Source organism: Dipodomys spectabilis, unplaced genomic scaffold (genome assembly GCF_019054845.1).
Source record: "Dipodomys spectabilis isolate Male_0828 unplaced genomic scaffold, ASM1905484v1 ptg000076l, whole genome shotgun sequence".
NCBI classification, from domain to species: Eukaryota; Metazoa; Chordata; class Mammalia; order Rodentia; family Heteromyidae; genus Dipodomys; species Dipodomys spectabilis.
The window spans coordinates 11,103,985-11,117,697 of record NW_024870753.1 but is presented as its reverse complement, the minus strand read 5'-3'; positions in this window follow the sequence as shown (position 1 = coordinate 11,117,697).

Below are 13,713 nucleotides of genomic sequence, written 5' to 3'. Positions count from 1 at the left end.
GTTCACTGAGATTTGGCTGAGGTGGGCACCACCTCAGAAGGCACGTTCACATTGAGACAATTCCCCATCACGTCCCTCTCTCCGCATCGGGGTGGCACCCAGAGCGCCTGGACATCTTGTGACATGGAAGCTATGAAACTGGTGAGTTCTTGTTGCCCGGGCTTCTAACCAGTGCTTGGCACTGGTGCTGTGGGTCTTCAGATGCACTCGGCAAGGCAGGTTCTGTAGGGTGAGACTCTGCCCCCCTTCTACCCTTTGATCTCCTCCCTCACTCTCATCTGAAGAACTGTGGCTTCTTCCTGGAGAAAATGGATCTCAAGACAAAGGAAAAGGCTGTCATCATACAAGCTAGAGTACAATGGCGGTTACTGGAGGCCTGGACAGTAGGGAGAGAGGGTGGGAAACAATCAGGAATGCTGTTATACCGTAGAGGTGCTCATGGGCAGATGGTTGCAAGCTGAGCTCAGCCTTCATATGGTACTGCAGATGCTTAGACAGTTTCCCTGGTAACAACCCCAGTGTTCACTCAGGACACACTCTTTCCACAGAGTTGAGCTTTTACTTTATAACATGAGCTGCTAACCCTTACTTTGCTTTGAGGAGACAGTTGTAAAAAGGAAATGGAAATGGATGCGTACTATATTTTCATGATATTTAAGGACAGAAAACACTCATCATAATACATGATGGGTAACTACAACTGATAATGATGGAGGACTGATTGGGAATTTGTTTATTGTTTTATTTGATTATGCTTCATCAAAAAGGTGTGTAAAAATTCTTGAATTGTTAGCTGCAGTGCCTAACTAACTCAACTACTTGAGAGACAGAAATTGGGAAGATTACAGTTGGAGAACTACCCTGAGCAAAATGTTAGCAAGACCACATCTCAGTTAATACACTTGGGCATGGTGAATGATTCCTATCATCCCAGCTATGTACAAGTCATAAATAGGTGGATCGTAATCCAGGCTAGTTCATGCAAAAATGTGAGAACTGTTTGAAAAATAACAAAATAACTTGCAAAAATATGCAAGTATTGCTTATGTAGTAGAAGGTTTGCATAGTGAACACAAGGCCTTGAGATTGAACACTAGTACCACCAGTTAGATGGCTGGGCAGGTAAGGCAGGTTCACTGTTCCCAGGCCCAGCATGAAGTGCAGCACTGGGGTGCTCTTTCAGACAGTCATGGGCCGTGCTCTCAGAAAGCTGAAAGTCATTGTGGAAATCATTAGCTTAGAATGTTTTACATTACGAAGCATGATTATCATTCCTCAAGTGGCTTAAGATTTGGCCAAATCTATTAAAATGCTTTAGATCAAAATAAATAAGAATTCATGTCAATATTTTAAGAAATTTTAGTCTTAAATATAAAGCTTGAAATCCTGTTGAAAATTAAATATAGAGGTAATGTAAGATTGTTTTGAGTCTCATTTTCATATACTTTTAGCATACATATTATGGTGTATTGTTATACTATATTGTATGTGATACCACACACACACACACACACACACACACACACACACACACACATACACACACACACACACGCACGCACACACACACACACACACACACACACACATTTGAAACCACCTAAATTAGTGAAGGAAGAGCAGAGTTCCAGTCTAACACGTCTGTACTTCTGGGTGGCATTGCATGAATTGTTAATTTTCTGAGCAATAGTTTTCTAGTCTACCAGGTAAAGTTAATAATGCTATTTATAAAGCCTACAGGGATTTCACAGTATGAGACATGTAAAGTGATTATTATGTCTTACTTGTAGTACTGGAGATTTATTCAAGGAATGTTAGTGCTTTTAATCCAAAAGAGCTTTCCAAACCTCTTTTCTGCCTATATGTGATCATAACATTATCTTTCCGTTGTATTAGTGCCATTTTATTAATTGCTTCTAGGCAATTAGATTTTTAATAATAATAACAAAGCTAAAATCTTTAAGATAGAAAAGCTTCACTAGCAGTTTAGTAATAGCAATCAGTGTATCTGTAGGCAAGTTGGTTTCTAACATATTGACCAAAGAATACATAGGAATTTCTGAATGATTTTCTACAGTTTCTTTTGCATAATGAAAATTATTTTATCCCATGTTTCACTTATTAGTAAGACAAAAGAGCATTTTAAGAAAAAGTGTATCATGTGAATACAAAATTATTTTAAACTTAAAATTATTTACTTATCTTCCGGTTACATAAACTGTGAGAGACTGAAAATACAGACATATTTACAGAATGAAAAATGTTATTTTTATCATCATATATCATGACCTCATCATGCATTATTTTAAATTATCTGTATTAACACTGTCATATCTGGCAAGTGTTTAATTTTTCAATGATAATGTTTTGTGTTGTATATGGTGTGAAAATTTCCTGTAGGCTGTTGTGTTGGTTTATTTCTTTATAATCATCTTGCCTGGGCAGTCACACTTACTTTCCGTGTTTTTAAGTGCATAGCATGCCACTTTGAAGTCATCTTCTAATATATTCTACACGTAAATCTACACTCTACTCATTGGTTTTACATAACTTTGGTCATGCTATAAATGTTATTTTGTAATATTTATTCCAATTATATAGTGAGCAATTTGTTTTGTAATTAACTAGCTGAGCCAGATGACATTTTAAAATAGGAATTGATCAAAAAATTCCAAATGATTCACCTCAAAATTCAAAATTTAACATTTCTATTTCATTAATAAGCTTTACTCAACAATGAATTTCAAAGAACATCCATATAATATTACTAATGAGTAGTCAGTATGACAAATTTCTTTTTCAAATAGGTGCCATATTAACGAATTACAGTGTTGAAATCACTTTTGTAACCATTCTACTATTTTGAAGTAACATGGACAGTGAATATTTCACATCTATTTTCTCATGCAGTATTAAATTATAAGCCTAGTAACAGGCTTCAAACATAAAGTGAGAATCATTTCATCATGTGAAAGATTAAACAATAAATTGCAATTTGAGGGAGAAGAAAGCAAGGCATAGCAGAGGCCACTGATACCGTGAAAGATAAAGCACAGAGAGAGAGAGAGCATGGTTTAAAGATGTAGAGAGTTGCCCGCAGGGCCACCTGGGTAGAACTTGGGTTTCTAAAGCCAGGTGCCAGTAGGTAGCTCATACCTGTAATCCTAGCCACTCAGGAGCCTGAGATCTGAGGACTGTGATTTGATGCCAGATCAGGCAAAAGAGCCCATGACATGCTTACCTCCAATTAATCACACGCACACACACAAGCTGAAAGTGGAGCTGTAGATCAAGTGGTAGTTTGCTAATCTTGAGCAAAAGGTGCTTTGGGATAGCACATAGGCCCCTGAGTTCAAGGCCCAGGACTGGCAAACCCTAAATTAAAAAACAAACCTTAAATTTCTAAAAAAAAAGAACTGGATTTGTAAAACAGGAAAATTATCTGGACTTGTAGTGCAGGATGAGTTTCTGGCCGCCTCAGCATGGCTGGCGAAGATCTCTCCTGCCTCCATGCTGCACCGCCCAGCAACACGGTCGCCTTTCTGTATCAAAGACTTCAACACGGTCGCCTTTCTGTATGAAAGACTTCAGAGGACAACTCCTCCTGATTGAACACCTGTACATTACTGCTGTGCTCTACTACAGTTCCTCAAGACTTGTTCTGCTTGTTTTCTGTCTGAACCCAAACTCACACTCTCTGCTGCTTCTCCTGTTGTTCTGTAATGCTTAAGAAGACCCAGCAGTGCCTTCTCCCAGTAGGAATTGCTGCTTTAGAGAACTGTGTTGCTTTATGGGACTGGAAAGACTTCAAGTTTGAAGGCAAGACCACAGTCACGCTTGCTCCAAAAACAGAGAATGGAGCCTTAAAAATTACTTGAAGAATATTTGATATTTGTGTATGTTGGAATGTTTTCAGATCTTTCTTCTTCTTTCTGCCACTACTCAGGCTTAACCTCAGGGCCTAGATTCTGTCTCTTAAGGGTTTTTTGATCAGAGCTGGTTCTCTGCCAGATAGCTTTTTGATGGTTAATTGATAGGAGTCTAATGGACTTCTTTTTCCCAGGATGGCTTTGAACTGCAGTCCTCAGATCTCAGGCTCCCAAGTAGCAAGGATTAAAAGTATGAGCCCTCAGTGTCCAGATCTATTTTTTCTTTACATACAAAATAATTTCTTGTTCACCAGGGACATCTTACTGTGTGTTGAATGCTGGTTTCTTTTCCTTCCTGTTTGGTACCTGTGAGCCAACCCCCCTCAGTTTCCTCTTCTTTCCATGTCTTCACTTGCTATGGTAAAAAAACTTGATATATGGAGAATTAACTGGCCAGGTAAAAGTGAAGTCAGAACCAGCACAGCCTCAATTACGGAGTCATTGTTCAGCTTTGTCCCAGAACCGTCTACTTTTGCTAGATCTAAAACACCAGTATTGAAACTCGCATATAATTGCAGCTTAAGAAAATTTTTGAAGCGACGTAATTTGAGAAATCCATTATGGCTTTGTTAAATGAAATTTTATAATAACATACACTTCAGAGGCATTATGACTTTGGAACATTGCCTAACTTGTCAAGGAACAGTTTACGAATACGATATCTAATTATCTTGAGTGGGAAAGAAAAGGATACTGTGGGGTGAGGACAAAGTATTTATGTGTGTGTGTGTGTGTGTGTGTGTGTGTGTGTGTGTGTGTGTGTATGTATGAATACAGCGTAATGAAACCCACCAAAAATGGGGAAGGGAGAAGGAGCGAGGGAGACCAGTAATGTGCTGAAGAGGTGGAAGTGTTCAAAGTGCATGGGAATTGTCACAGTGAAAGTCCTTGTGTGCTAATTCAAAGGAAAACAAAATGTAAAAGATGAATTCTAAGTATCTTTGAATATTTTGTCATTTTTAACTGGTTTTTCACGCAGGAATAATCCTTGGACTATTATAAATATACATTTAGCTGCAAGTGTATGATCTGGGTCTCAAATGAACATTAGGCAGGTATAAGAACTCTTTACAATGACTACTCATTGAAATATTAGGGTAAAAATCATAGATCTGTAAATGCAGGTGTTTTGGCAAGGAAATAACATCAATTTATAACTTTGATGACTATAAAAAACTTGAGAAATTGAAAACAATGAGAGGGCTGGGAAGGTGGCTCAGTGGTAGAGCGCTTGCCTTGCATGCCTGAGGTCCTGGGTTCGACTCCTCAGCACCACATAAGCAAAAAAGAAAAAAGCCAGAAGTGGCGCTGTGGCTCATGTGGTAGAGCACTAGCCTTAAGCTGAAGAGCTGAGGGACAGCGCCCAGGCCCAGAGTTCAAGCCCCATGACCGGACCCAAAAAAAAAAAATTGTTGCTCTGAAAACAATGAGAGGTAAATAAAAGCTACCATAAGCCTTTTAGAGATAGCTTTGATAATTAGTAATTCACATAATATTTTTTCTATTCTCCTTTTTCATTTGGCTTATTAGTTTCAAGAATTATATGAATATTGTACAAAATTATAAAAATATATTACCATATAACTGGTGAATAAAATATGTAGTTTTTTAAAATATATTTTTCATTAATATGTCATATAGGTTCTCAGGACTGTGGGGCCTATCAAAAATTAGTTTACCATAATATTCAAAGACATTTAGACAAGTCTATTTGTTAACTGAAAACATTTTAAATTGTTTTCTAGTTCTGTTGTCTGAATTTTTAGTGATAATATTGTGCACATATGATTTCTCTGTGGATCAATGGTAAGGGGGTCAGTCCCTAATTGACATAAATGGAACATTTCCCAATATAATCAGAGCATCTCCTGTATAGTAGATGACCTAAGGCTTTCACAGGAATTGCTTTCATCATTGTTGAAAGTGGTGAAAAGCTATGCTTCAGACCAGCTGGGCCTATTCAAGCAGAAAGCTATTCATCTCAACTCTTGTTTGTCTTTCCTTGGACCTCAGCTCAGCAGTCGATACGGGAAGTGAAGCTGGAGGTCAGGATGGAGGGGAGGGAAATGTGGCGCTCCTGTCCGTGGATGGCACTTCCACCCCTCATTCAGTCTGGGCACTCATTAGATCCATGAAATGCACAGAGATGTTGAAAATACTACTCTTAAGCTGCAAGTAGAAGTTGGTATGTATTGTGATTTTCCCATTTCTCATTCTAAGCAATCTCAAATTCCCGTTCTTTACGTGGAAACCCTTCACAATTCAAGGAGGTTCCTTCTTTTAATTTTGAAAGAGGTTACCTTAAAATTCCTTACCAATTTTGTGTTAAAGATATTGAGAGTTGGAGCCAGGCAGTAGTGGCTCACGCCTGTAAGCCTAGCTACTCGGTTGTTGTACCAAAAATATGGTCTTTTTATGTAGCCTGTGTGGAGGAATGTACAATTAAGTAAGTTTAAGTAACAGCTTGTTTCATCGTCCCTCTTCAGATACAATTTGGGGTCACATATAACAAGTTCCAAGAGAGCTTGCAATAATAAATATATTTAAATTTTGCATTCTATTGTTTTCTAGGCACTATAAATGATTTTTGTGTTTTATTTTTGCTTTTCAAATATGTCAAATTTTGTATCCTAACTTGTTGACTAGTTTAAAAAAAAGCATAGGAACATGCACATATAGTACAACTTGGTCAGAAAACTTTACAAATTATTGTTGGATAATAGTAGCAATATTATAGTAAATTGCTCACAGTTATGCAGTTGTGAAATATATATTATTACATTATTTTAACCTGGAGAAATGGACAGCAAAAAGGGAAAACAAAACATGGAAGAAGGATTTGCCAAAAAGTTATTTCTAAATATTGGTAGCAACAGAATCACTTAGAGTGGGATACCATATTGTTTTGAAGCAAAGCCCTGATTTTGTTAGTTCAGTAGCAACGAGTATTTACTGTTTTCATTTGTAGAACTATGGGCTTAAAAGGAGGCAGGTGGAGAAGGTATTTCAAAGAAGATAAAATCTTAGATCTTAGTACATAAATCTAGAATTATTCAATGAAAAGCATGTGTAAGGATACTAGACTATACTATTGAAAATAGACTATACTATTGAAATTTTCTGTGTTTTTTTATTTGTTTTATCTCCTTCAGGTGGAAGTGAATGCTTTCAGGGCAAGACATTTACCTGGTAAATGATCCAGAATCTGGATCATTTGTGGCAGATGATTGGCTTGTAGTAAATATTTGTTGAACCCATTAATTGTCACCTTAAAATATTTTTTTAGTCCTTAAAACTTTTGCCTTTCTCGCAAACATTTCCTGTTCTCTTTCCCAAGTGGAATTCTTATTATAGTGAACATTTGAGCCAATGAACTGTGAATGTAAGTCCATATTTCTGAAACTAATGTATAAAATCACCTATATGAAAACACCAGAATTCACACTTCTGTTTACTGTATTGGGCTGAGATTGCTGAGCACCTGAGGTCTGATGTGACCTCAGGTGATTGCTAGGCACCCTTCCAGTTCAGTTTACTGAGTCTGTCTGTCTGTCTGTCTGTCTGTCTGTCTGTCTGTCTGTCTGTCTGTCTGTCTGTCTGTCTGTCTGTCTACCTACCTACCTATCTACCTACCTACCCACCCATCCACCCGTCCATCTACCCACCCATCCATCCATCCATCTGTCTCAGTACTGAGACTTCAACCAAGGTCATTTAGCTCATTTTCATTCAAGGCTGGCAATTAACCACTTGAAACACACCTCCCCCTTCTAGTTTTTTGCTAGTTAATTGGAGATAAGGATTCAAGGACTTTCCTAACCAGGCTGGCTTCCAGCTCTCATCCTGGGATTTTAGCCTCCTAAGTAGCTAGGATGCGGTTGGTAGCTGGTTAGTTTCCTTAGTCTTAACATCCTTTTAAGAGAGTGGAAGCCTATTGTTGAGCCCTTGGGTTATATCTAGTAAATATTGACTGAAGACCAATCTTAAGAAATCAGATGTTTAGAAAACTTTTATTACAATACCACTTAACATATTACCAAAGTTAATTATCAAAAATAGTAATATGTTTTGTAATTCCAGCATAAGGTGACATATGCAAACATCATACCACACATATTCACATTCTTGCTGCTTCATACATATGTCTAAATTAGCAGTGCATGGTGTACTTTTGCTGTTCATCTTTCTTTGAATATCTAGCTACTAGCAATTAGCATTGATAGGAAAGTGATTAAGACTCAGTTTTTGAGATACCTGCATGTACTTTTCTACACCTCTATAATTTTAGCTTTGATTATGTGTGTTAGACTATAGTAGAAAATAGCATTATAGCTGACATATACCTGATTATATCACCCTGAATACCATTACTTGACGTTCAGGTTTCTGACATCTAATGCTAGAGTTGATATCATCCACAACATTAATATTTTGGGCTAGGTAATCTTGGTTGGAGGTGGAAGAGGAGGCTGTTCTGCATACTGCAGGATGCTCAAGGAAGCCTCAGACCTCTATCACTAGATGATGGCAATGTCTTGTGACAATCTAAAGGAACTGACAAGAGTCCTCCAGGGAACTAAGTTAACCCCATGGAGAACCAACTGATCTACAGTGCTCAGCTGGGACTGTTTTGTTCCTGGGCCATCAGTTTGAATTACATCACAAAAAGGGATGCGAGTCTAGGTCATCTTGTAATCAGTAGCCTAATAATGGAGCCAAGTTATTTGTGCAGTAAGTTCTAACAGTTAGGTTAAATATTAACTTACTTGATTCTACTGATGAAGAATGATATGATCTGAAGCATATCTTTGTATCACAGATTCAGTTGGAAAGGTGATCATTATCCAGTGAGCCCATCCTATATTGCTGTCCAGATCAGGCGTTGTGCAAGAACAGGGGTATTTGTCATTATTGTCACCACGGAAGTGATCCGAATCGCAGCGCACACATTGCTTTGTCTCACAGAATCCCAAGTGAAGGCAGGGCAGGCAGGGACTGTAAGTCAGCTGGCCACGGAGGAATTGGCGCACTGACAGCATGATCAAATTGGCCCTTACTCCAGAGGTTTGCAGATTAATGGCAAGTTTAGATTTATACTGCTGTGGGCAGGAGCCCTTGTTAAGTAGAATTGCAGTGCAAGTCGTACCAGCCTCAGGCCCCTGGGATGCAGCCACGCTGTTTCCATAAATGCTTCCAGAGGCCATGTGCTCGCTGGTTAGGACAACGCCTCAACAGCTGCTTCCAGCCACCCCAAGTGTGAAATCACCACCAAAATGTGGCTTAACACAGAAGTGACAAACACCCAAGCCTGGAGTCAGACTAACTGCCCTTCCTTGGCCAGATATAAACAACACAGATCAAAAGTCAAGTCTGCTCTTTATTCACATGTTACCAAAAGGACCCATAAAGCAACTGTTTATAATTAGAGCTAACAAATGAACAACATACTAATCTATATTATGATAATATTCAATCTAACTCTAGGCTTTAAAATTAAGAAAAATACTTTCACTGAGGATTACTCTTTACTGAAAAATAAAAAGGCTGAAAGTCAAAATGAAACACTTTACTAACAAAAAAATTTAGATATGCCTGGCTGTCTTCTACTAAACCCAAAGCATTTCCCAAAATTTCTTTGTATGATTTTAGGGATTCATTTATACTTAATGTCATGATTAGTGTTAAGAGAAGAAAGATAGAAATTTAACAACAACAGAAGCATACCATTTAGATTTGGAAAATGAGATGTACGTTTTAAATCCCACGCTTTCATTTAGAGTCACAGTTTGCCTCAGTTTGAATGTGGGTGGGGATAAATAGCCTTGTGAGCCAGCTCCTTAATGTAAGGTCCCATAATCAGGCAGCTCTTCTTTCAGAAAAAAGATGCAGTCCTACTGTGTCAGGCTTTGTTTCACTGACCTAAAAGTGACTGTAGCAAGGTGTAGAGAGGCAGAGTTCAATGGTTACACAAAGTAGGCCTTCAGTAACTGTATTGGCAAAGAGGAGATAGACCGTATTGACCAGAAGGAATGCTCACATGTGGAACATATAATGATTTCAAGGTATTTCTGAGGACTGATGACCTATCTTGCAATCATTTAGAAAAGCTCTAAATTCTTTGAGCATTATTTAGTATCCACATTATTGTCTGAAGTAGAGATTCTGTATGGTCTTTATGCAGGTGATCCTTTTTGGTAGTTTATTGGAAATAAGAGTTTCACAGACCTTCCTGCCCAAGCTGGCGTTGAACCTCAGTCCCCAGATCTCAGCCTTCAGAGTTGCTATGATTACAGCCATGTGTCACTGGAGCCTGGCATCTGTTCTGTCATTTAGTATACATTATTGTCAATTTGAAAATACGTTACACACACTCACACACACATCACATACACATTGTTGGTAGAGCTTTAATATATGTGCAAATAAATCATATTGTTAAATTATGTTTGGGGCCAAATTTATATCATAAGTCCAATATAATATAATTGGTCTTAATTCTTACCATATTAGAGTGACACATTGTGGCAGAGTCCTAATTTCCGGTTCTGCTGTGGTTTTTAATACTAACATTCAATTAGTGTTGTGTTAGTTCACAAAAGGAAAAGATTATGGTGGGCTGGGTGTTTGAAATGTCTTCAGGAAGGAGGGTAGACAGCAGAGGAGAGCTGAACAGAGATGGGTAAGGGATTCACACAAGGAGTATATGTGATCAGTGCACGCGGCACCGAGGGCATCCCAGGGAATTCTGTTCTGTATTGGTGAATGGGTAAACATGTCCCCTTACATGTAACTTTCGCCCAAACAATGGAAATAAAACATGTTTTTAATTCTGAGAAAAATAGTTCCTTACATTGGTTTTTACTTCTATCTGTAGAAATAATGTGAAGGTTGTTTTTGTGTTACTCCTGAGTATCTGAGATTACTGGCACGCACCATACCACATGATTTTATATTTCTAGAGAGCTGAGTGTGCAAAGACCAATAAGAGTATTATCAGTGTTAGCTACTGCAATAGGCAGAGGAATCAGAACCTCCTGAAGAATATCTTAGAAGACTTTAATTAAATCAAACACATAAAATTTGGCAAGCCTCTGCATCAATGCAATGATATCCTGTCTTTTCCATTTCCAAAGACATTTAAAAGAAGAAAAAACTGACTTGAAAGATAGACGAGAAAGTAACTTGTATAAGAAATGATTAGAATCAGGAGCAATATTGGAGAAAAAAATGTCTTCAGTTCCTATAGCTTTATCAAGCCAGGAAGAAATGCTACATATTGCACAAATGAGTCCAGATATGATTTTTAATGAATCATTTAATAGGTGGTTTGCAAGACAGAGGATAAATTTATCACTATTATCATTGCTTTTGTCACCAGCACAGGATGGCAATATTGAGAGTTAATTTGAAATTGTGGCTCTATTATTTGGTCCTCTAATTACTTGGCACGGTGTCTGATGTACTGTAGGGACAGTAAAACCTGAGCAGAAACCACACCAGAAAACTGGCGTTATTGAAGTTATGGACAGACTGACTAGAAGAATTGTTATTTTCAGAATGAGTGAAATATTTGTTGTCTTGCTTGAAGGACCTTTGCTCCCCAGTGTGAAACAAATTGATATTTGATATTGTGTTGGAGTAGTTTTACCTGTCTGTCCCGACCTACACCTATTTGAATTCAAATATATATTGGGAAATAAACCAGTCATTAGTAACAGATACTTTCTGCTCTTTTTCCTCCTGATTAATTTACTACCTTGTTGATAAAGGCTTTAATAGTCAAATCTCATTGATTTGATAAGCATTTATTAAGTGTCTACTAAGTACTTTTCTAAGTTCAAAGTTTCAAGGTAGTAACAAAAGGATAAAGGTTACTGTTGAGTTACTGAGTTTGAATGTTAGTAATGGAAACAAGTTAATAAAATGAAAATTTAGATTAATGACTTCGTGACACAAATAGGAGCATGGTATAAAAAGACTTCACCAGAGAAAGAAGGCAGAAGAAATGGATGGAGAAGGCAGATTCAAAGGCCAGGCAGGGTGTGAGCTCTTGGTTATGGGTATGCGATGCTTTAGCAGATGAAGGGTTGGGAGAAACTGTTCTCAGGGGAGATGGCAATAGGTAGCTATAAATAACAGCAAAAATTAGAGCCACAGGATGTTCCCATAGACGTCACAAAAGCAGATTTTAATGAAAATGGAGCTGTTAGTGGAGAAGATAAGGTTTAAAATAAACAAGGGAACCACTCGTTTGGAAAGTTCTGGAGAAAGGAAAGTCACTGGTGACAGGGCACCATGCAGACAGGACTGAGATTTCTTCTGGAAAGCCAATGGAGACCAAGAACTATTGGCCATCAAATGACAGCACGGAAGTGTTACTAGACATTGTAAATCTGCAGCTAGTCTTAGCAATTAACCCTAAACTGCCTGGAAAATGTTGTATATTTTCAAATGAAGATAAACATTAAACGTTTCATCTTCATAGTCTAACATGAAAACGAATAAAGCCTTCCCTTTCAACTAGCTTGTGCCTTTTATGAGAATTTCAGTCTTTGTAAAGATTTATATTTTTAGTTTCTAAATTCCAATCTGTGCAAAAGTCAAGAATATAACCAAGTCTTATCCTTCTTCCTCATTATGGAAACTAGAGAATGGGATTTAATTAAATTCCTTCATTCAATAGTCAAGCTTGTCAGTGCCAGGTTAATTGATACTTGGTCAAAGAATATTGATCTGATAAAAGCAAATCTATTTCTAACCCCACCAATTAAAACATTTAAATGGGCTCCATCTTCTTTTTGATGAAAGAGGGGGAAAAACCATCAGCTTCCCATGAAGTCAATGAAAAACAGTCATTAATGAATTAGCATCCATTTCATTGGGTTCCATTTGTTTAACATTCTAATGCACTAATACATTAATGTGTATAGATTCAGCTGGGAGGGAGTTCATCTTTGTGTTCATCTTTCTGTGATTTTATGTCAGTTTGTAGCTCCCTTTACACACACACACACACACACACACACACACACCAAGCACATATACCCACAAAGCAAATAGGCTTCTTGTATATCCCCAGTTTAGATCCTCACTCTATAGTTGTGAGATCTTTGATTTTAGGAAAGTTAGATAACATTTCTAAGGCACGTGCGTAGACAGCACCACACAGCTGGTGACCACAGTCACTAACACTGAGGTTGGGGTGGGCGGATGCCCGATGCCCTGGGAAATAGAAGCCAGAGACCACAACTAGACGGTAGAAGTGGTTTCACCATTTCTAAAGATTAGTATCAGGTTAGTAATTATTGTTACTATAAAGTAGCTAAAGTAAATGAGTAAAAACACTAATAAAATTAGTTTAAAAAGCAGCATTTAAAAAATAATAAAGGGAGACCAATATTCCCCAAGTTTTTTTGAAAACAGTGATTCTGATAGTATTTATTTCTTGTACTCTACGCACTGGAAAGATAATATCTTCAGTGTGGGAAACAATACCTGGGTGTTGTTGTTGTTGTTGTTGGTTGTGGGGCTTGAAGTCTTGGCCTAGGCACTGTCCCTGAGCTCTTAAGCTCAAGGCAAGTACTGTACCACTTGAGCCACGGTGCCACTTCTGGTTTTCTATGAACCGCAAACCTCAGATCTCAGCCTCCTGAGTAGCTAGTATTATAGGCATGAGCCACTGGCACCTGGCCTGCCTTGTTTTATAGTGTAGTGTGTATAATCAATTTCTGATGTATTCATTCATCCTTACCAGAATAAAATGTGGATAAAATAGCAGATGTTG